Consider the following 25,456-nt stretch of genomic DNA (forward strand, 5'->3'; position numbering starts at 1 on the left):
ACTGATTTCAATGCTGAGTCTGGATGAGGGTTTTTGAAGTTGAATCTTACTCATTAGTTACTAAACATGTCAGAAAACCTTCAGGTTGGTATGTTAAGTGCAAGCAAAATTTTAGCGATATGTCATAGTTATGACCAATTAACCTCTCTGGCCCTGAAAATTTAATTTTGTAAATCTGGAGCCTTTATTCTTTCAGAATTTGGTGTTGAAGATTTGGAAGCAGTAAAGTATTTTTTAAATGTTTCTTTTCCCTCTTTCCCAACCTTTTTCATTTCTGTACATGATTTAAATCTGGTTCATAGACTGCATGTGTTCAGTGAGGATTCTTCTGATTGGTTGGAGAGTCACGCTGCTGCTTTCTCTGCTCTCGCACACCAGTAGAGGGTACCGCACTGGATTCGACCCCCAATGACCGGGTGTCTCCATTCTCTTGGCTGTGGAAATTCCATGGCCAGCTGTTCACATGGCCATTTGCCATTGCTGTCACTTCAATGCTAATTGCAAAATCCAAGCCAATAACTATAAACCTGATTTTAAAGTCTCCCAATAGCAATTTCTCAGCCATTGCTCTGGGATTTGAGGAATCTGAGGAGAGGGTCTGACTGACTCCCTCTCTGTCCTGGAGCAAGGGTGCATAATGATGTGCTTGAAATTTCCCATGAGCAGATTACAGGATGAGGCGAACTCTGATTTTGATTGACTTTTTATTTGTGTCCGTCTTGGTTTGAATGCACTTTGTGTGAGCGTACTATATTACTGCTGAGCTTTAGAGTATTATGTGAGTCGTTACACTATAGATGTACAAGAACATTTCAAAAATAGCTGTAGATCAGGAGGTGGAAAGGAGAGGGGATCTTGGTGAAGTTAGGGAACTGGTACTGAGCAAACTGATGGAGCTGTGGTTGATAAGTCTCCAGGTCCTGATGGACTTCATCCTAGGATCTAGATACGTTGGTGTTAATTTTCCAAAATTCTCTGGATTCTGGAAAGGCTCCCATCAGACTGCAAAGTAGCAAATGTAACCCCTCTATTCAAGAATGGAGGGAGACAGAAAACCGGAAACTATAGACTAATTAGATTGATGTCTGTCATGGAAAAGGGATAATCAATCATTTAAGAGGTTATAAGCAGGGAACTTAGAAAAACGCAAGGTAATTGGATTGAATCCGCATGGTTTTGTGAAAGGGAAATCATGTTTACCAATTTACTAGAGTTCTTTGAAGGAGTAACGTGCTGTGGATAGAGGGGAGCCTGTAGATGTACTGTACTTGGATTTCCAGAAAGCATTTGATAAGTGTCGCCACATATCAAAGGTTACTTCAAAAAATAAAACCCTTGTGGTGTAAGAGGTAACCTATTAGCCCGGATTGAAGATCGGCTGGCTGGCAGAAAAGAGTCATAAATGGGCCTTTGTCTAATTGACATGATGTGACAAGTGGAGTCCCGCAGGGGTCTGTGTTGGGGTCTCAACTTTTACAATTTACATTAATGACTTGGAGGAGGGGAGTGAAGGCATGATAGCTAAATTTGCAGATGACACAAAGTAGGAAAGTATGTTGTGAAGAAGACATAAGAGTTTGCTGATGAGTATAGATGGGTTGAGTGAGTGGGAAAACATCTGGCAGCTGGAGGAAAATGTGAAAATCTTTACTTTGGCAGGACGAATAAAAAACACAGTATTACTTAAACAGAGAATAACAGAGAATGACTGAAGAATGCTAAGGTTCACAGCGCCAGGGTCCCAAGTTCGATTCCCACTTGGGTTCCTGCTTGGGCCACTGGCTGTGCGGAGCCTGCACGTTCTTCCCGTGTCTGCGTGGATTTCTTCCAGGTGCTCCGGTTTCCTCCCAAAAGTCTCGAAAGACATGCTTGTCAAGTGAGTTGGACATTCTGAATTCTCCCTCGGTATACCCGAACAGTACCGGAGTGTGGTTGACTAGGGGATTTTCACAGTGACTTCATTGCAGTGTTAATGTAAGCCTACTTGTGACAATAATAATATTTTATTCACTCCCCTCCTGCCAAGTCATTGATGTAAATTGGAAAAGTCGAGACCCCAACACAGACCCCTGTGGGACTCCACTTGTCACATCATGTCAATTAGACAAAGACCCATTTATGTATAATCTCTATTATTGTCTAGGTGTTCTAGTGCACGAGACACAAAGTTAGAATTCAGGTGCAGCATGTAATGAAGAAGATTAATGGAATGCTATACTTTATTACGAGAGGAATTGAACATAAAAGTAAGGATGTTGTGTTTCAGTTATACAGGGCATTGGTGAGATCACCTCTCGAATACTGTGTGCAGTTTTGGTCTCCTTATTTAAGGAAGGATGTAAATGCATTGGAGGCCATTTAGAGGATGTTTATTAAATTGTGTGATGAATGTAGGAATTATATGTAGTTGGTGCAGGAGGGTTTAAACCCTGGGTCAGTACGTGTATGACTGCTGCAGTCATGTTTTTTTTTAAAAATCCTGGTTTGAAAGGCAGCTAGGTTTTTTGGAGACAGGTGCAATTAAAGCATTGTAAAAGTAAGATCATAATTCATTTCCGCCATGGATATTGTTTGCTGAAGTTGGACTAATGGAAGTTTGTTTATAGAAAGAAGGTTCCTTGGAGTAAATAATTAAAGACAATGAAGTTGATTCTCCGTTCCTTCACACCGGTGGGGTCTTCCGTTCCTTCATGCTGGCGGGATTCTCCATTCCCGCTGCAGCGAATGGAGATTTGGCTGAGTGCCAAATTTTCCGTCCTCGCTGGCAGTAGTAGCAAGGTGGACATCGCAACGGAAAATCCCACCCATTGTATTCAGCTTAGTAAGATGATGTAGTTAATGAAAGGGGCCAGAGGCTGACTTTGGGTTCAGTTTGGATCTGTCTGTGAACAGACTAGCAGCTGCTCTCCCAGCAGTTTAGTTGGAGAAGAGTTTTGCCTGTGATCAGAACAGCGGTTTCTGGAGAGGCTGGCAGATTTCCAGTGGTTTGACTCGGACAAGAATCTGCAAACTGTTTCTTGAAGGATCTCTGTGGTTTATTCAAGAAATCCCTTTACAGCAAGTATTCCTGGGTTGACTAGTTTAAAAGTGGACTGTGACCTGAGATGGGATTTGCTCGAGTGGAGATAAAAGATAGCAGTTAGGAATTAGTGTTTCATTGTCATTGTTTAATGGGTAATTGAAGCTAGTTTGTTGTGTGATAAAGTTAATACTGTGTTAGTAATAAAGATTGTTTTAATATTCCTATTTGCTCATGGGATCACTCCTGGAGCGAAGTATCCTTTCCTAACAGTCTTACAAATTAAATTAAGTATTGGGGTTTCTGTCCTGTATCCTAGCAACAGTTGGGATCTGGGCAGGGTCGTAATAATTGATACCTGGAATGAGTGGATTGTCTTATGAGGAAAGGTTAGACAGACTGGGCTTGTTTGCACTGAGTTTAAAAGAGTGAGGGACAATTCATTGAAGTATATAAGATCCTGAACGGTCTTGACAAGGTGGACATGGGAAGGATGTTTCCTCTTGTAGGTGAGTCCAGAACCAGGGGGCACTGTTTTAAATTAGGGATCACCCTTAAAGGACAGAAATGAGAAAATATTTGAGGTTTGTATAACTCTGCCTCAGAACATAAGAACTAGGAGCAGGAGTAGGCCACCTGGCCCCTCGAGCCTGCTCCACCATTCAGTGAGATCATGACTGATCTTTTGTGGACTCAGCTCCACTTTCCGGCCCGAACACTAGAACCCTTAATCCCTTTATTCTTCAAAAAACTATTTATATTTATCTTGAAAACATTTAATGAAGGAGCCTCTACTGCTTCACTGGGCAAGGAATTCCATAGATTCACAACCCTTTGGGTGAAGAAGTTCCTCCTAAATCTACTTCCCCTTATTTTGAGGCTGTGCCCCCTAGTTCTGCTTTCACCTGCCAGTGGAAACAACGTGCCTGCACCTATACTTTTTGCTTTACAACTCATCTTAGTGTTGACTGCAAACTTGGACACATTGCCCTTGGTCCCCAACTCCAAATCTATGTAAATTGCAAACAGTTGTGGGCTCAACACTGATCCCTGTGGGACACCACTAGCTACTGATTGCCAACCAGAAAAACACCCATGAATCCCCACTCTTTACTTTCTATTAATTAACCAATCCTCTATCCATTCTACTACTTTATCCTTAATGCCATGCATCTTTATCTTATGCAGCAACCTTTTGTGTGGCACCTTGTCTTTTTGGAAAGGCTTTCTGGAAATCCAGATATACCACATCCATTGGCTCCCCGTTATTTACCGCACTGTTAATGTCCTCAAAGAATTCCACTAAATTAGTTAGGCATGACCTGCCCTTTATGAACCCATGCTGCGTCTGCCCAATGGGGCAATTTGCATCCAGATGCCTCGCTATTTCTTCCTTGATGATAGATTCCAGCATCTTCCCTACTACCGAAGTTAAGCTCACTGGCCTATAATTACCCGCTTTCTGCCTACCTCCTTTTTAAAACAGTGGTGTCACGTTTGCTAATTTCAAATCCGCCGGGACCACCCCAGAGTCTAGTGAATTTTGGTAAATTATCACTAGTGCATTTGCAATTTCCCTAGCCACCTCTTTTAGCACTCTGGGATGCATTCCACCAGGGCCAGGAGACTTGTCTACCGTTAGCCCCATTAGCTTGCCCATCACTACCTCCTTAGTGATAACAATCCTCTCAAGGTCCTCACCTGTCATAGCCTCATTTCTATCAGTCACTGGCATGTTATTTGTATCTTCCACTGTGAAGACCGACCCAAAAAAACTGTTCAGTTCCTCAGCCATTTCCTCATCTCCCATTATTAAATCTCCCTTCTCATCCTCTAAAGGACCAATATTTACCTTAGGCACTCTTTTTTGTTTTATATATTTGTAGAAACTTTTACTAACTTTTTATATTCTGAGCAAGTTTACACTCATATTCTATCTTACTCTTCTTTATAGCTTTTTTAGTAGCTTTCTGTTGCCCCCTAAATATTTCCCAGTCCTCTAGTCTCCCACTAATCTTTGCCACTTTGTTTGCTTTTTCCTTCAATTTGATACGCTCCCTTATTTCCTTCGATATCCACGGTCAATTTTCCCTCTTTCTACCGTCCTTAGCTACCAGTCTACCTTAGCTAGTTCTTCTCTCATCCCGTTGTAATATCCTTTGTTTAAGCACAAAAAACTAGTGTTTGATTTTACCTTCTCACCCTCCATCTGTATTTTAAATTCAACCATATTGTGATCGCTCCTTCCGAGAGGATCCCGAAATATGAGATCATGAATCAATCCTGTTTCATTACATAGGACCAGACCTAGCACCGCTTGTTCCCTCGTAGGTTCCATTACATACTGTTCTAGGAAACTATCGCGGATACATTCTATAAACTCCTCCTCAAGGCTGCTTTGACCAACCTGGTTAAACCAATCGACATGATAACTGCTGTACCATTTCTACATGCATCCGTTATTTCTTTGTTTATTGCCTGCCCCACCATAATGTTACTATTTGGTGGCCTATAGACTACTCCTATCAGTGACTTTTTTGCCTTACTATTCCTGATTTCCACCCAAATGGATTCAACCTTATCCTCCATAGCACCGATATCATCCTTAAATAACAGAGCTGCACCACCTCCCTTACCATCCACTCTGTCCTTCTGAATAGTTTGATACCCTCGGATATTTAACTCCCAGTCGTGACCACCCTTTAACCATGTTTCAGTAATGGCCACTAAATCATAGTCATTCACGATGATTTGTGGCATCAACTCATTTACCTTATTCCGAATACTACGAGCATTCAGGTAAAGTACACTTATGTTGGCTTTTTTACCTCTGTTTTGAATCTTAACACCTCGATCAGTAACCTCTCCTAAGTTATATTTCCTCTTAACTTTTCTCCTAATTTTCCTTGTCGTTGAACCCATATCTTCGTGTAACAGCCTGCCGTGTCACTTACCATTAATGTTTTTACTTCCCGTTTTATTCCTTTTAGTATTACTGGGCCTATTCACTGAGCTCCCCTCAGTCACTGTACCTTGTACTGCCACCCTTTTTGATTTTTGACTGTGGCTTCTCTGCCTTACACTTTCCCCCTTACTGCCTTTTGTTTCTGTCCCTGTTTTGCTACCTTCCAACTTGCTGCATCGGTTCCCATCCCCCTGCCACATTTGTTTATACCCTCCCCAACAGCTCTAGCAAACATCCCCCCTAGGACATCGGTTCCAGTCCTGCCCAGGTGCAGACCGTCTGGTTTGCACTGGTCCCACCTCCCCCAGAACCGGTTCCAATGCCCCAGGAATTTGAATCCCTTCCTCTTGCACTATCTCTCGAGCCACGCATTCATCCTATCCTGACATTCCTACTCTGACTAGCTCATGGCACTGGTAGCAATCCTGAGATTACCTTTTGAGGTCCTACTTTTTAGTTTAACTCCTAACTCCCTGAATTCAGCTTGTAGGACCTCATCCTGCTTTTTACCTATATCGTTGGTGCCTATGTGCACCATGACAGCTGGCTGTTCACACCCCCCACCCCCCAAAATGTCCTGCAGCCGCTCCGAGACACCCTTGACCCTTGCACCAGGGAGGCAACATACCATCCTGGAGTCTCGATTGCGTCCACAGAACCACCTGTCTATTCCCCTTACGATTGAGTTCCCTATCACTATAGCCCTGCCATTCTTCTTCCTGCCCAGCTGCGCAGTAGAGCCAGCCACGGTGCCATGAACCTGGCTGCTGCTGCCTTCCCCTGGTGAGCCATCTCCCTCAACAGTATCCAAAGCGGTATATCTGTTTTGCAGGGAGATGACCGCAGGGGACACCTGCACTGCCTTCCTACTCTTGCTCTTGTCTTTTGGTCACCCATTTTCCATCTCAGAAGGCGGTGGAGTCTGAATATTCTCAAGGCAGAGGTAGATAGGTTTGTGTTAGGCGAGGGAATCAAATGTTATTGGGGGGTAGATGGGAATGTGGAACTCAACACAAACTGAACAGCCATGATTTTATTGAATGGCCGAACAGGCCTACTTCCATAGAATCTCTACAGTGCAGAAGGAAGACATTCAGCCCATCAGGTCTTTACTGACCCTCCAAAAAAGCACTAGGCCCACTCTCCCGCCCCATCTCCATACCCACACAACCCCTGCCCCTATTTCGCATGTTTGTATGGTAGAGCATCAGAGTATCGTGTTAGAGGTGGAGCATTAGAATATCATGTTAGCGGTGGAGCATTAGAATATGTTAGCGGTGGAGCAATAGAATATCATGTCAGCGGTGGAGCATTAGAATATGTTAGCGGTGGAGCATTAGAGTATCGTGTGAGCGGTGGAGCATTAGACTATTGTGTGAGCGATGGAGCATTAGAGTATCGTGTGAGTGGTGGAGCATTAGACTATCGTGTGAGCGGTGGAGCATTAGACTATCGTGTGAGCGGTGGAGCATTAGACTATCGTGTGAGCGGTGGAGCATTAGACTATCGTGTGAGCGGTGGAGCATTAGACTATCGTGTTAGCGGTGGAGCATTAGACTATCGTGTGAGCGATGGAGCATTAGAGTATCGTGTTAGCGGTGGTGCATTAGAATATGTTAGCGGTGGAGCAATAGAATATCATGTCAGTGGTGGAGCATTAGAATATGTTAGCAGTGGAGCATTAGACTATCGTGTTAGCGGTGGAGCATTAGACTATCGTGTGAGCGACGGAGCATTAGAGTATCGTGTGAGCGGTGGAGCATTAGAATATGTTAGCGGTGGAGCATTAGAATATGTTAGCGGTGGAGCAATAGAATATCATGTCAGCGGTGGAGCATTAGAATATGTTAGCGGTGGAGCATTAGAGTATCGTGTGAGCGGTGGAGCATTAGAGTATCGTGTTAGCGGTGGAGCAATAGAATATCATGTCAGCGGTGGAGCATTAGAATATGTTAGCGGTGGAGCATTAGAGTATCGTGCGAGCGGTGGAGTATTAGAGTATCGTGTGAGCGGTGGAGCATTAGACTATCGTGTGAGCGGTGGAGCATTAGACTATCGTGTTAGCGGTGGAGCATTAGATTATCGTGTTAGCGGTGGAGCATTAGATTATCGTGTTAGCAGTGGAGCATTAGAGTATCGTGTGAGCGGTGGAGCATTAGACTATCGTGTTAGCGGTGGAGCATTAGATTATCGTGTTAGCAGTGGAGCATTAGAGTATTGTATTAGCGGTGGAGCATTAGAGTATTGTACTACCGGTGGAGCATTAAAAGTATCCTGTTAGCCTTTATTTGCTTGGTTATGAAGTATTCTGAACATACTTTTTGCCTTTTTTAAGGCTTTGGTTGAAGGATATACATTGTTCTGTATTGTGTAATAAAGCTAGTTCAGAGGAACATTGAATACAAACGGTTTGCACAGAAATTGTGAACAGGCCAGATTGACGACATGTTTTACTGGGAATACTTTGCAACCCTCCTGAGACAGACTCCGAGCGATCTACTGTTTCAGATAAACAAATATGTTTGAAATGAGAGTTGCTTCAGTTTTCAGAATATGCTCCAAAGAGGGTGCTGGTTCCTGGAAATTCGTCTTCTGCCCCAAATTGAGAATAGGTCCATACTGTTTAACAATTGGTGAAACTGATTGAGGTACAGGTCTTTCGAAAGCCTGCACACATCTGTTACTGAGTCCCACACATAAGAATGAGTGGCCAAACTCTCCACCCCCACTCACCTGCCCAATCCTGCATCAAAGCAAATGTGTCAGTGAAAGACAGCCGCTAATGTCTGTCAGTCAGTCTTAATGGAGAACGGTTATTTTTGAGAACATAATCAGTTACTGTTAAATGAGCTTTGCACAGTCTGAGATGACTACAAGACACTGAATGTTACTTTTAGCATTGATCTTTAGTTATACACATTTTACAATAATACAAACTATCCTTTTTAATTTTTACTTTTGTGAGTAATACAATCGAGCATTCTCCACCTGCACACTTCACTCATAAACTCCCCCATCACCACGACAAACAAATACCCATGCACCCCTGCGTGGGCATACACGCACACGCCATTGTGGATACCCGTGCACACACTCCCACATACGCACACTGCGCTGCACACGCACGCACACTGTCCAGCACATGCTCGCGCACTACCCCGCGCACATTCGCACGCATGCACACTCCCACACGCACACTGCCCTGCATGCACGTGCACTCGCATGCATGCACACTCCAGCATGCACGCACACTACCCAGCACATATTCACACGCACGCACATGTCCATACAGACACGTGCACTCCCACACACACGCACAAAGTACCTTGCATGCGCACACTCCTGCAAGCATACACACATACATGCACAGTTCTATGCATGCGAACACTCCCATGCATGCACTCACGCGCACACACACACACACACACACACGCATGGACACCCTGCGCGACGGTACATTTTATGCACGTGTGGAACATGTCCATATGCGCATGGAACACTCCCGTACATGTGCGCAACACTCATGTATGCACGCAGAACACTTCTGCACGCACACGTCCACACACACACCCTTGCATACACGCACACTCCCCCTCGACTGCACACTCCTGTGCATGCACTCACGTACACTCCCGTATGCACATGTGCACTCCTGCATGCACACACTGAACACTCCCATACACGTGCGGAACACTCCTGCAAACGTACACATGTGCATATGCCCACTATCTCGCACACTCCCACACACACATGCACGCGCACTTCCCATTCTGCGCAAATTGGATCCAGAATTGACTGAGTGGCATGAAGCAGAGGGTGATGGTTGAGGGCTGTCTTTCTGACTGGAAGCCTGTGTCCAGTGGGATCCAGCAGGGGTCAGTGTTCGGCTCCTTGCTGTTTGTGGTTTATATAAATGATATAGACATGTAGGAGGGCTGATCATCAAATTTGCGCATGATACGAAAACTGTGGGGTGATAAATAGTGAGAAGGATAATCTTGGATCACAGGAGGATATAGACGGGATGGTCAGATGAGCTGATCGGTGGCAAATGGAATTCAATCCAGATAAGTTTGAGGTGATGCACTTGGGTAGGACAAACCAGGCAAGGGAATGCATGATAAACGGCAGGTCCCTGGGAAGCGTTTAGGATCAGAGGGACCGTGGTGTGCTTGTACACTGGCCCCTGAAGGTAGCAGAGCAAGTGGATTCAGTGGTTAAGAAGGCATATGGTATTCTTGCCTTTATTAGCCAAGGCATCGCGTTTAAGAGCAGGGAGGTTATGCTGGAACTGTATAAAACGTTGGTCAGGCCACAGCTAGAGTATTGTGTGCAGTTCTGGAATCCACATTACAGGAGGGGATGTGGTGGCACTGGAAAGGGTGCAGAGGAGATTTACCAGGATGCTGCCTGGGCTGGGGAGTGTTGGTTATAACGACACATTGAATAGACTGGGGTTGTTTTCCTTCAAACAGAGGAGACGGGGGGACGGAACGTCATATGAGGATGGCACAATAGTTAGCACTGCTGTCTCACGGCGCCGAGGACCTGGGTTCGATCCCGGCCCTGGGTCACTGTCCGTGTGGGGTTTGCACATTCTTCCCGTGTCTGCGTTGGGTTTCACCCTCACAACCCAAAAATGTGCAGGGCAGGTGGATTGGCCATGCTAAATTGCCCCTTAATTGGAAAAAAACATAATTGGGTACTCTAAATTAATTTTTTTTTAAAAGAGTTTAAAATAAACTCCTTTGGACAGCACCACGGGGAGTAGGCCTAGATAAGGATGCACTTTCAGAGGGTTGGTGCAGACTCGATGGGCCAAATGGTCTCCTTCTGCGCTGTAGGGATTGTATGGAATTAATCAACAAGTACAGTAAAAACAGACTCCTTGTTCTTGTGATTTTACAATGGGTGGCCTGAGTCTACAGCAAAGAAATAGGCCATTCAGTCCATCTGGTCCATGCTAGTGTCTATGCTCCACATAAACCCCTTCTGGCCCCTCTTGATCACATTCCATCAATTTCCTGATATCCAGCTTCTATACTATTCACCACAACCCCCCTCCATCACATTATCACCTCTCTTTGGGTCAAGAATTTTCTCTTGATTTCCTAATTGGACTTATTAGAGACTACCTGATATTTATGGCCGCTAGTTCTTGCCCCTCCTGTACAAGTGGGAACATCTTCTCTACACCGCCCAATAAAACCCTTCCAGAATGTAAAATTTGTTGCCTGCCACTGTGTCTGGGAGATTAATCTTGAATTACTTGAGGCATCCCTTACACGTCTGTAGGATTGGTTTGCACACACCCGTGTGAATATGGATTTCTTTTTTAAAGTCTGCGCACTTGCGACCTTGGGAAACATTCTAGCAGTCTTTGTAACATGTATTGTGAGGAGTTTGTAACTCTGGGAGTTTTACACAATCCTGTTGTGAGTATCTTTCTGCTCCTAGGCCCGAGACGCACAGTGTTGGTCACTCCCTAAACTCCTTACGACGATTGAGTTTCAGCAGCCAATCATTCAGCAGCAACATGTGTGAATAACTTGTAAAAAATGTGCAGCATGTATGTGCAGGGTGGGGTGACGAGATTTCTCTGCTACTGTAGTAATCTGGTTTAACCATGGGCTGAGTGAGGTTGCTTTTTAAAGAAATCTTATCGGGAAAGTTGAATGAAGGAATCAGCTGCCGGTCCAGGAAGTAAGTTTGGTAACGATGATCTCTGTCCGTTTTCTCACTTGTGTTGTCTTTATGTAAGGGACTAATTGTTGATCATAAACCAGGCCAGCAGTTCCCTCTGATTGAGATTCGGATTTGAATTGTCTTTACTTCTCATGTTTTGAATGGCTGGGGGCTCGGAGTGACGGTGAAATTCTTTTAATATCTGAATTTCCTCCCGCTGTAAACCGGCTAAAGGGCAACGTGAATTGGATTTTCACAGACTCGGGCTTTATTGATGTAATCCTGAGAGGTGGAATTTGTGAAGGATCTGTTTGTCGAGCAGAATCATGTTGCTGGAAGTTCATCGGAAATTCCATGTACACAGTGGACAGTTTCTGTATCAGTTAGTTTAACAGATTATCGATTAGCTTGTATGAAATGATGGATGAAAGAGAAGCTTTTGTTTCTGATACCATAAAATTATAAACTCCCATTTAAATCTCAGTCTAGGAACTAGTTTATAGCTCTTGACAGAAGACAGACGTGAGTTTGTTGGTTAGTTATTTTGTGCACAAGAAATCATACCTCGCACTAAAATTAGAAGCAGCAGTTTCGTGTCCAGAAGCTGAGCTAGAAATTGTTTAATTGGTTATGTCACATCCTGGAGCTCCTTGACCTCGGTTATATGCTTTCTGTATATTGTGTACTGCTGGCTGTTTCACTGCTTTATTAAGATCAATTTGAAAATAGTTCACAATGATGGATAAACTGATCTAGAATGATAGCAGGTTTATGGTATCATGTCTGTGCCAGCTTAAAAAATGAGCCCACAGTCTAATCCCAATTTCTAGCATTTAGTCTGTAGCCCTGCAAGTTAGAGCACCTAACGTTTATATCCTGCTACCTCCAGGGATCTGTGGACATTCACGCCAATGTCCCTCACTTCCTCTACCTCTTTCAGTACCCTCCCATGTATCTTGTATTTTCTCCCTTATTTGACCTCCCCAAATGCATCACCTCACACTCCTCCAGGTTGAATTCCATTTGCTACTTTTCTGCCCAGCTGACCAACCCATTGATATCTTCCTGCAGTCTACAGCTTCCCTCCTGGATCCCATTGGCTTTTATTTTAGCCAGTCTGTCATCTGGGAACTTGTCAAAAGCCTTGCTAAATCCATGTAGGACACTTCAACTGCATTACCCCCATCAATCCTCTTTGTTACTTCCTCAAAAGGTTCCACTAAATTATTCCACCACAACTTTCCCTTGAATCCATAGAACATACAGTGCAGAAGGAGGCCATTCGGACTATCGAGTCTGCACCGACCCACTTGAGCCCCCACTTCCACCCTATCCCCATAACCTCTCCTAACCTTTCTGGTCACTAAGGGCAATTTATCATGGCCAATCCACCTAACCTGCACGTCTTTGGACTGTGGGAGGAAACCGGAGCACCCGGAGGAAACCCACGCAGACACTGGGAGAACGTGCAGACTCCGCACAGACAGTGACCCAGCGGGGAATCGAACCTGGGACCCTGGCACTGTGAAACCACAGTGCTATCCACTTGTGCTACCATGCTGCCATGTCCTTGATGCATCCATACTTTTTTTTTCCAAATGTTTTTATTGAGGTTTTGGTGTCCAAAACTAATATAAATATGAGCAAACATGAGAAGATTTTAAAAAAAGAGAAAGCAAAAAATAAAAAGTAAAACTGAAACTATTTACACGTAGATCGGCTTCAACTATTTAGAATCCATACTTTTCTAAGTGACAGTTTAACCTGCACCTCAGAATTGATTCCAATAATATGCACAGTACTGTGGTCAGAATGACTGGCCTGTAATTATTCTCTCGCTCCATTTTTAAACAAAATACGACCATGGCAGACGTCCAATCCTCTGGCACCTCACCTGTATCCAGTGAGGATTGGAAAAATAATGGCCAGACCCTCCCCGGCTTCTTTTAACAGCTTGGGGTTAATTTCATCATCGGCCCTGGTGAAATGTGTGACATTGAACAGGCGCCGGAGTATGGCAACTAGGGGATTTTCACAGTAACTTCATTGAAGTGTATTGACTGTTTTGATCCCAACAGTGTCGCCAATACTGTTGCTAATATTAATGGTGTTGGTGAACCACAAGCCTTCCCGTATATCGATGAAATGACCAGACAACCAGTTAGTTAGTTCAAAAGATGGTTTATTTACATACACAAGAGTTACCTCTACATGCAAACACAATACTATGAGTTAAACTACACATATCAGCTACAATAACCTATTGTAATGGGCCAGGGTTTAGAGATACCCAAAGTGTATCATGGAGTTCATCTGACCCACAATCGTTTACTAGATTGTGGTATGGGGAGCACATGACCCACTCTACTGGTGTGGTACAGCAGAAATGGAAAAGTATTTTTTTAAGCAAAACAATGTTTATTCTATGAACTCAAGTTAACCTTTTTAAAACATACAATGAACATCTTAGCAACCATTAATTCAATTACAACCCCCAAAGAATACAACACTAAGTATACTTTAAGCTTTCCTTTTAACATCTATAAGACTTAAAACACCTTTTACCAGAAGCACGACTGGTTAAAGTCACTACTGTTATTAGTTTAAATCACCAGGATCGATTTACAGTCTTTAGATTACAGTGAGAGACTCTAATAGACCTTCTGGCTGTGACTGCAGCTATCCAGCTCTGAAAACGAAACTAAAACACACCCTGCAGCAAACAGCTTAAAACAAAAGTAAAAAGCTGACAGACAGCCAAGCTCCACCCACTCTCTGACATCACTGCAGTAATAAACACCCATTTCTTAAAGGTACTCTCACTACAGATACTTATATACACACCCATTTATAAACACCCATTTCTTAAAGGTACTCTCACATGATACTATACTTAACTTCAGGGCAACCAGCACTGTGCAAATGGATAAGGCCTTTATCTTGATTTCACGTGGCTGGTTCGAAGAAGTGGCTCTGTCTCTGCTGGGCTCAGCTGTCAGGTAGCGATCATTGGTCTTGAACTTAGCTGGCTGTTCCTGCTACAGTTGGGCTGGCACAGACCAGATCCAAAAGAGGCAGAGCACATGGCTGTGTCCCCTTTTATCCCTCTGGGATTTCGCGCACTTTGGGGCGGTCCTTGATCTTGGACCCAATCGTTCGAAAGGGCTCTGATCCCTGCCTTTGATTTTGGCTAATAAAGGGGCGGGTGCCTTGGTAGCTGGGCGGGTCCTTAGCGGTCATTGACCTTGGCAGTTGGGCTTTCTGAGTAAAGGGAGTGGTGCCGATCAGTCTGTGGCTGTACCGGTTGCTTGATTGGAGTTCTATTGTCCTGGGAAAATAGGCCATTAAAATGCAAACGAGCGGGGGGTTTCGATCAGGTCTGGTTACCTGTGTTTCAAATACACATAGGCTCTGTATCTGTCTTGAGTCCTGGATTGGCCATAATTCCCATGGTCCTTTGCAGGTGGCTATCTTAGAGCCTCTTGATCCTGAACGCGAAGCGTGGTGGATCACACTATCGATCCCTGTCCATCCTTGGTGGACCGGTCACCCTTGGTCAAGGCAAGGTTCTATTCTACTCTATCTTATGGTTTGGGACATTTAACTAATATTTCATTAATACATTCATAAATTAATTAATCTCTAACGGTCACTATAATTCAGGTCACTATAAAACATTTAATTTATCCGCACAGTTGATCTCTAGCTAACACTATCTAAGCTACTCTCATGCTGCTGGTGAATATCAAAGAACTTGTATACAGTACAAAATTTAAAACTGCAGCATCATATTTCTACTCTATCATAATAAAGTTATTAAGAGGTACATGGTTTATTCTTAGCAGCGATTGGGACATGAATTTAATTTTGTTGAATTCTAAAGAAGGGGGCTCGGACTGTATATATCGGGGAGCGGGAGGCTTTTGCTCACCATTTACAGAGTCGAAGTGTCTGAATGACACTGCAGATTATTGTAATTACTAGAAGGGCCTCTACTATGTATGAAAGGGGGTTCCATTTGGCAATGTTTTCACACCAAGTGGGGGTTTCGATGTCTGTCATAGAATTTACAATGCAGAAGGAGGCCATTCGGTCCATCGAGCCTGCACTGGCTCTTGGAAAGAGCACCCTACCCAAGCCCACACCTCCAGCCTATCCCCATAACCCAGTAACCCCACACAACACTGAGCGCAATTTTGGACACTAAGGGCAATTTATCATGGCCAATCCACCTAACCTGCACATCTTTGGACTGTGGGAGGAAACCGGAGCACCCGGAGGAAACCCACGCACACACGGGGAGAACGTGCAGACTCCGCACAGACAGTGACCCAAGCCGGGAATCGAACCTGGGACCCTGGAGCTGTGAAGCGATTGTGCTATCCACCATGCTACCGTGCTGCTGTCTTTGTGTGGTACAGTGTTCGGGCTGGTGGTGGCCTATTGTGTGGTAGTGTTCGGGGCTGGTGTGGGGTTTGTAACAAAAGGCCATTGCACGTGCAGTTGCAGAAGTCCAGCGATGATCCAAACGCATGTCAGCAGTCCTTGCTTCATCCTGAGTTTTCTGTTTTCCGTGTAATCCTGGGGCTGCAAGCATAGTATCTGTTATTATCTTTGGTTAATATCTCGTTTTAGTAATCTTCCTCTCCTTACTCCAATTACCCATTATGGTTGTCACCATGTGTGACTAGAGGACGGGATGTAGCCATCTAAGATGGCCACCTGCAAAGGACCATGGAGATTATGGCCAACCCAGGACTTGGACAGATACAGAGCCTGTGTGTATTTGAAACACGGGTAACCAGACCTGATCGTAACACCCCGCTCGTTTGCAATTAATGGCCCATTTTCCCAGGACAATAGAACTCCATTCAAGCAACCGGTACAGCCACAGACTGATCGGCACCACTCCCTTTACTCAGAAAGCCCAACTGCCAAGGTCAATGACCGCTAAGGACCCACCCAGCTACCAAGGCACCCACCCCTTCATTGGCCGAAATCGAAGACCGGGATCAGAGTCCTGTCGAACTATTGGGTCAAAGGTTAAGGACCGCCCCAAAGCGTGCAAAATCCCAGAGGGATAAAAGAGAGCATAGCCATGTGTTCTGTCTCTTTTTTGGATCCGGCCTGTGCCACCCAATTGCAGCAGGAACAGCCAGCCAAGTTCAAGACCAATGATCGCTACCTGACGGATGAGCCCAGCAGAGACAGAGCCACTTTCTTCGAACCAGCCAAGTGAAATCCAGATAAAGGCCTTATCCATTTGCACAGTGCCGGTCGCTCTGAAGTTAAGTATAGGTTTTGTAGCTGATAGGTGTAGTTTAACTCGTAGAAGATATTGTGTTTGCATGTCGAGGTAACTCTTGTGTATGTAAATAAACCATCTTTTGAACTAACTAACTGGTTGTGTGGTCATTTGATCGATATAAGGGAAGGCTTGTGCTTCACCAACATCATTAATATTAGCAACCGTATTGGCGACGCTGTTGGGATCGAAACAGTCAACAAGTATTAATGTAAGCCTACTTGTGACACTGATAAAGATTATTATTGTTACATTGTAGCATGATCACACATGGAAGGTTTTGGTTGAATTTTTATTTTATCCTATATACCTGATATGAATAATTATTGAATGAAGAAAGAGGTTTTAATTGATGTTTGCACCAGAATTTCGGCATTACTGTATGATCTACTAATAATCTACCAACTTAAAATTCAGTGTTCTGACTCACTTCATCTGTCTGTTTAAAAGTGCCATTATCACACTTCTGTCTTGCACCAGGAATGGTCACTGACATGTCTGTCTCCCACTCCAGTTTGTTCATGCTACATAGAGATAAACACCAATAGGCTTATTAGTGGCCCAAATTTTGTGGTAGTCATGACAGCAAAACTCTCAGCATCGGTTATTAGTCCACTGAACTGACAGCAACTTCTGGAGCCTGTACATGTTCAGATAAACATAGAAATCCAAAGTTGCAGTCTGTGATTCTACCCTTAACTCTAGGATGCAATGTTTAAGTCATCACAGACTTCCATCAGTTAGAAATCAGTGATCTGATGGGAACTTGTCCTTTTAAATTCTTGGGCCTGCTAAGTTGCACTTTGTTGTGACTAGGATTTTGTTTTAAAAATAACTTGCAATTATATTGCACTTTTCACAACGGTATGCCTCAGCATTTTACAACCAAAGACTCCCTTTTGGAATGTAGCCACTGTTGTAATGTAGGAAACGTGATCGCACATTTGTGCACAGCAAGGTCCCACAATCAATATTGTGATAATGATCAGATAATCTATTTGTGTGGTGTTGATAGAGGGATAAATATTGGCCCCAGGACACTTGGGTTTGTGGAATGTCAAATTTCTCCATTCTGATAAAAGTTTGCATTTAATTTTTTCAATTTTTGTTTGGTCTATAATATTTCAGCTTCTAACTTAATGCCATGTGTATACCCCTATAATTTATTTTGCGGTCTTTAAATTTAATTAAAAGTGAAAGGATTCAGTACTTCCTGATTTGCTGTCTATGAGAATACTCCAATGTGATTGGCTGTAATAATAATAATCATTTATTGTCACAAGTAGGCTTCAATGAAGTTACTGTGAAAAGCCCCTAGTTGCCACATTCCGGCACCTGTTCGGGGAGGCTGGAACGGGAATTGAACCCGCGCTGCTGGTCTTGTTCTGTATCACAAGCCACCTGCCTTCGCCCACTGTGCTAAACCAGCCCTGATGATGATGACCCCATGGCTGTCCTGGAGATCCCCTTGACTTTACAGCAGATTCAAACTGTCGTCAGGAAAGGGGAAATCCACGCCACAGAAATCATTAGGCTACTCTAGACAGCTTTCTGCAAGCTCGCTGGGATGTATCCACACATCCTTGCTGACCATTGATCCAGGTTATTATGTTGACCCCAGGGATGGAAGTGAGAACAGCCTGGCTTATTGCCTGAGACAACTACTTTCTTTTAAACATTGTGACGGTAAAGTCTCCATCTTGAGTACAATTGGGAAATTTGCACAAATGCCTTTGAAATTATGTGGATTAGGTTACCAGTGAAATTATTACCTGGAAATTATGCAGGTTAGATTACCAAGCATATTTCTGCTCACATTAATTTGCATAATCAAAATAAGTTCCAAAATGAGCCAGTGGAATAGACCAGAATGGTTTCCTTTTTGCTAATTTCCTGAAAAATTATTTCTTGATGTATTTGAGTGCCATGTGATGAATGCAATTTAAAATGGGTTTTAATCACCAAAAAATAATATTTTTAATCTGACTGACTGTTCAGTCTCTCCACCTGTGAATGACCTAATTTGAAATCACTAAAAATGTGTTGAGAAAACACTATACTGGACGACCGATTAGTTCCATTGGTCTGTACTGGTGCGTTTTAGCAAAGTAAATATTTTTTGATGCGAGGAATTGTTTAAAAAGAGCTGATTCTGGGCACAGTGTGCAGAGCATTCCCAAGCCCACAGAAACACCAATGTCACACTGGGGGCGCGGAATATACCAGATGAACATTAAGATAGACAGTTCTCCTCTGCTGAAAACATTGGTTACATAATTCTAAATTTACACCCTTTCCAAGAAGAGATTTGGGATATAATCTTTCAATTTTATTCCGGGGAGACTTTTACTCCGTGTGACTATCACTCGTTCCACCCTCGCTCCATTCAGTCAGTCGTTTTGCTTTTCAGATCCCAGCAATCGTTAATCTGATCAGCGCTGTCTTGGCTCCCCATTTCAAAAAGCTGACAGCTCCAAATTAAGGGGCGAAATTCTCCGTTATCGGCGGAAAGTCCGCCGATCGGCGCAAAAAACGGCGCAAATCCGACTTGCGTCACGTCGGAAAAATGGGTCGATAGTCTCCGGCCCGAAATGGGCTAGCAGCGACGATACGGGATCCGCACTTGCGCAGTGGTTCACGCCGTGCAGCGTCATATGCGCTGCACGGCGTGACGGTTCATAAGGCCGCGCTGCTCCCCCCCCACCCGACCGGAACACCTGACCGCAACACCCGACTGGATGGCTGGCCGTCGCTCAGCCCCGAGGTTCGAGTCACGCGATGTGGAGGCGCTCCTGGACGCGGTGGAGCAGAGGAGGGATGCCCTGTATCCCGGGCACGGCCGCAGAGTTGCCCCACGCCACAGCCGGCGTCTGTGGAGGGAAGTGGCAGAGGCCGTCACCGCTGTGGCCCTGACACCACGGACAGGCACCCAGTGCCACAAGAAGGTGAACGACCTCGTCAGAGCAGGCAGGGTGAGCCTCCCCCATATCCCCCCCTCCCCCATATCCCCCTCCCCCATATCCCCCTCCCCCATATCCCCCTCCCCCATATCCCCCCTCCCCCATATCCCCCCTCCCCCATATCCCCCCTCCCCCATATCCCCCCTCCCCCATATCCCCCCCTCCCCCATATCCCCCTCCCATATCCCCCCCTCTCCCATATCCCCCCTCCCCCATATCCCCCCTCCCCCATATCCCCCCTCCCCCATATCCCCCCTCCCCCATATCCCCCCTCCCCCATATCCCCCCCTCCCCCATATCCCCCCCTCCCCCATATCCCCCCCCTCCCCCATATCCCCCCCTCCCCCATATCCCCCCCCTCCCCCATATCCCCCCCTCCCCCATATCCCCCCCCTCCCCCATATCCCCCCTCCCCCATATCCCCCCCTCCCCCATATCCCCAAGTGAATCCAGCCCTAACCTTAACCTCTGCAATGCACGCGCAACCGATGGCGTGCATTCATATACCTGCCTAACACTGTTGCCTTTTACCCCTGCCCCCCCACCCCCCCCCCCCCACAGGAGAAGCGCGCGCACAACAATAGGGAGCATGTGAGGACTGGAGGAGGGCCCGCTGATGAGAGGCCACTGACCGTACACGAGGAAAGGGCCCTGGAACTGGCTGGCGGACCTGAGGACCGGGAGGTTGCTGATGCAGAGGTCGGGGGCGTACTAGCGAGTGAGCCACCGACAGCCCGTCCCCATATCCCCCCTCCCCTATATCCCCCTCCCCCGTATCACCTGATCACTGCCTGATGTCTAACCATGCATGCTTCATTGTGTATCGCAGGACCAAACGTCCAGGCACCCATCCCCGCAGATGCAGACCGCCCGCAGGATGCCCCTCTGAGACCACAGGAGACGGAGAGACCGCAACCTCCAGCATGCGACGCCCGCAGGATGCCCCTCGGAGACCACAGGAGACGGAGAGACCCGCACCCTCCAGCATGCGACGCCCGCAGGATGCCCCTCGGAGACCACAGGAGACGGAGAGACCCGCACCCTCCAGCATGTGACGCCCACAGGATGCCCCTCGGAGACCACGGGAGACGGAGAGACCCGCACCCTCCAGCATGCGATGCCCGCAGGATGCCCCTCGCACACCACAGGAGACGGAGAGACCTGGAGCAACAGGGAGACGACACCCCCGTCACGTGCGGGAGCGACCACCCAGCGACGAGGGGGGCAGCCACAGGCCCCCGTCACATCCGAGCCAGGACACCACTACCCGGGACAGCACTACCCAGGACACCCCTACCCGGGACAGCGCTACCCAGGGAGACGAAATACCGGACAGTGACTCTGAGTGGATGGGTGGAGACGAACCCCCACCCCAAAGTGCCATGGACTCAGAGTGGGACGAAGAGCACGACACAACGCCACTGCTGTCACCAACACCCTCCACCATCGCAGAAACACTCACCACGGTTGGGCACTTTAGTGATGAGGCGTCTGGTACACTCACTGGTGCGCACAACACAGCCGTCCCGGTACAGCAGGTGGAGGTAGGAGCAGCAGAGGGACGGGGCTGTCGGAGGGCAGCCCAGTCCAAGCGAACATCTGCCGCCCAGATGGATCCCGGGTTCCTGCAGTTACCACACCCACACATAGATCCGATGCAACCACCGACCCGGAGACGAGCGAAGAGGGTGACGGGCGGCTTGCGGCGGCTGCGGTCACAGGTGGAGGAGTCCACCCGCGTCCAGGAGCTGGGAGTGGTGCCGGTCATGCGTGCCACCCCGGCTGACACCGCACGGGTGGCGTCCGCGGTGGAGGCAATGGGTGCGACGGTGTCAGACATGGGGAACGGTTTGCGAGGCCTGGGGCCTTCCGTGCAGGCGGCGTCTGTGGCCCAGGAAATGGCTGCCCTCTCACAGGAGGCCATGAGCCAGTGCCAGCGCCAGATGGCAGAGGCGCTCAACGCCATAGCCCAGTCTCTGCAGGCCATGGCCCAGTCTCAGCAGGCCATGGCCCAGTCTCTGCAGGCCATCGCTGAGGGCATCGGCGCCAGTGGCCATGTGCGAGCCGGCGTCGCACTGTCACAGACAGGGTTTGCCAACCCCCTGGGCTCCATGGCTGCAAACCTGCAGACCCCTGTCGATACCAGCACGGGCCTCCAGGACTGGCAGCGCCAGATGTCGGGGGGGGCGTCGGATGGCCAGTCCGTTCGCATTCCCCACCCATGTAGAGGCCTGGGGGCCATCGGGCACCCCGAGGGAGGAGGAGGTGGTGTGGTCCGTCCCGGCTCCCTCCTCTGTAGGGGAGGTCCCGGTACACCGCAACACCTCGGACTCCCCCCCCCCCCCCCCCCCCCCTCCGTCCCAGGTGCATCGGGTGGGCAACGGGCAGGACAGGCTGGCAGCTCACCGTCCCAGTCGCCCGGGCCGCAGCCTGGCCCATCTAGGCCAGGACGCCCCAGGAAACGGCCGCCAAAGGGATCCAGTGTCAGAGGGCAGGAATCACAGGAGTCCACCTCCAGTTCTGCTGTACCGTCTGGGGAACCACGTAGACGTAGTCAAAGGGCCCGTAAGGCCAAACAATTAGACACTGAGTAAGTTGGCACGGGTGCAGGGCACAGATGAGTTTTAGGGGCTAGGGCACGTGCATGAACTCCTTTGGTTATTAAAGTCAATGTTACACCTACCGAAGCTGCCTTTGTGCTCTGTCCAAAGTGTGCGGGGGTGTCATGTACGTTGAGCGCAAGTGTGTGTGTGAGGGGTGGTCTTCCCTCAGCCCCAGGTGAGTCTGCCCCCTTCCCCCTGGGCCGCCATCAACATCCCCAGGGCAGTGGACGGGACCGTGCGCTGCAGTGTCACAGCCGCATGCAGGGATGGTCCGGGTGGATGGTGGTACTGTGGCCATGGGTCAGACATAGTCCAACGATGTAGAGCCAGGAGCTCATCGCAGGGCGGGTGGTCATCATCCTCCATGGCCTGCGATAGACACGCGTCCACCCACAACTGTGTGAGCCCGGCCCGTTGTGCCGCAGGTGGATCGGCAGTGGGGGGGGGGGGGGGGGTTTGGGGAGGGGGGTGAGGGTGCTGGGTGGGTGGGGGGTGTGGGTGGTCGGCTGTTGCCATGGTGTGCGGTCTGTGGCCATACTACCCGATTCCCACGCCCATCTAGTCAGTGAAGCGGGCGTCTATCAGTCTGTCCCGTGCCCGCTGGGCCAGTCGGTAACGGTGTACAGCCACCCGCCTGTGTCTACCCCGTCTGCTCTGACCATTGCCCCCATCCCCCTCATCTGGGGATGACTGGGCCTCTTCCTGCTGCTCCTCCACTCCGCCCTCCTCTGCCTGCGGCACATCGCCCCTCTGCTGGGCTATGTTGTGCAGGACGCAGCACACCACAATGATGCGGCCGACCCTATCTGACCGATACTGGAGGGCGCCCCCAGAGAGGTCCAGGCACCTGAAACGCATCTTCAGCACACCAAAGCACCTCTCGATCACTCCCCTTGTCGCTACATGGGCATCATTGTAGCTGTTCTCCGCCTCATTGCGTGGCCTCCGTATAGGCGTCATCAGCCACGATCGCAATGGGTAGCCACTGTCGCCCAGCAACCAGCCCCTCAGCCGGGGATGGCGTCCCTCGTACATGCCGGGGATGGATGATGGCGACAACACGAATGAGTCGTGTACACTGCCTGGGTGACGGGCGCAGACGTGCAGGATCATCATGCAGTGGTCGCAGACCACCTGTACGTTCATCGAATAGGGCCCCTTCCTATTAGTGAACACGGCCCTGTTATCTGCAGGTGGCCGCACGGCGACGTGCATCCCATCGATCGCGCCCAGGACCATGGGGAACCCGGCAACGGCAGAGAAGCCCACGGCCCGGGCATCTTGGCTGGCCCGGTCCACGGGGAAGCGGATGTAGCGGTGCGCCATGGCATATAGGACATCTGTCACTGCCCGGATGCACCTGTGCACCGATGTCTGCGATATGCCGGACAGGTCCCCACTCGGTGCCTGGAATGACCCCGTTGCATAAAAGTTCAGGGCCACCGTAACCTTGACGGACACGGGGAGAGGGTGTCCCGCCAGTGCCACACGGTGACAGGTGTGCCAGCAGGTGGCATATGTGTGCCACGGTTTCCCGGCTCATCCGGAGTCTCCTCCTGCACTCCCGGTCCATCAGGTCCTGGTATGACTGCCGGGGCCGGTACACACGGGGCGCCCTCGGGTGCCTCCATTGCCGTGGGGCCGCGACGTCCTCCTCCCCCTCCTCGTCCTGTCGGTCAGGTGTCCCTCCAGCCTGGGCGGCTGCCGCCTGCCCCTCTGCGGCAGCCTGCGTTGCCTCTCTGGCACGCTCCTCCTCCTCCTCCTCCTCCTCCTCATCCAGGGCAACATAGACATGAGCGGCTGCCACCCCGGCGGCCAACATCGCTGGATGATCTGAAAACATGACGGCCTGGTGGGGGGGAGGGGAACGACGACATGTCATCATTGCCCATATCCCCTCCTCCCCCCAGCCAGGTGGCATGGACCGCATGGGTCCAACTGTTGGAGGCTGGCACCTGGCCAGGTGGGCCAACTCACTTGCCCTCCCATCCCCCTCCTCGGCACGGACCCCCCCCCCCCCGCAACCTCCACCCCAGCACAGACCCCCCCCAACCTCCACCCCGGCACGGACCCCCCCCCCGCCAACCTCCACCCCAGCACGGACCCCCCCCCCCCCCCCAAAACCCCCAACCTCCACCCCGGCACGGCACGGACCCCCCCCCCCCAACCTCCACCCCGGCACGGCACGGACCCCCCCCCAACCTCCACCCCAGCACGGACCCCCCAACCTCCACCCCGGCACGGACCCCCCCCCCCCCCCACCTCCACCCCAGCACGGACCCCCTCCCGGCACTCCCCCGGAGCCCAGCCTACTCTAACCACCACCCCCCCCCCCCCCCCCCCCCCCCCCCCCCCCCCGCCGCACACACACACACACAACCCGAGACACACCTCTCCTCACGCAATCAGACTGCGGCCACGCCATTTCCTGCCCAGAGCCAACCCCCCAGGCCGTCACTCACCTCCACGCTGGTCGGCGTGAGCCTGGAGCACCGGGTCACGCCGATGAAAAGGAGGTTTGATTCACGTCGACGTGAACGGTCATCACGTCGACGGGACTTCGGCCCATCCGGAAGGGAGAATATCGGCAGGCCGAAAATCGGCTGCCTTGCGCAGACCCGTGACATTCTCCGTGGCAGCGGCGCCATTAACGCCCCGCCGACTTTTCTCCCTTAGGAGACTTCGGCAACCGGCGGGGGCGGGATTCACGGCGGCCAACGGCCATTCTCCGACCCTCTCTGACGCCCCAGATTTCTCGATGGAGTGTGATCCAGCTTTCATAAGTTTCCCCAAATGTTACACTTCCTGTTGGGACTTTCTGCTCTATTAGGAAAAGTGGAATAATTCTTCTCGATATAGCGATTACTGTAAATTGTCCTGAGTGATCTGAACGATTCCTCATCCCTGCCACACGTCAAA

General features: G+C 48.7%; 1 protein-coding gene across 6 annotated transcripts in view; it reads left to right on the top strand.

Moving 5' to 3' along the window:
• Window positions 1-25,456, top strand: part of sertad2b (SERTA domain containing 2b) — a 132,794-nt gene that overhangs the window by 97,075 nt on the left and 10,263 nt on the right. Inside the window, exon 1 of one of the 6 annotated variants that reach the window (XM_072507084.1) lies at window positions 11,550-11,687. The exons of the other annotated variants lie outside the window; for them this stretch is intronic. The gene's annotated coding sequence lies outside the window, so the exon portion shown is untranslated. Of the gene's footprint in view, window positions 1-11,549; window positions 11,688-25,456 lie in introns of those variants that run through there. 6 annotated transcript variants of the gene reach the window in all.

The sequence above is a fragment of the Scyliorhinus torazame genome, chromosome 1, assembly GCF_047496885.1.
Source record: "Scyliorhinus torazame isolate Kashiwa2021f chromosome 1, sScyTor2.1, whole genome shotgun sequence".
Classification (NCBI taxonomy): Eukaryota; Metazoa; Chordata; class Chondrichthyes; order Carcharhiniformes; family Scyliorhinidae; genus Scyliorhinus; species Scyliorhinus torazame.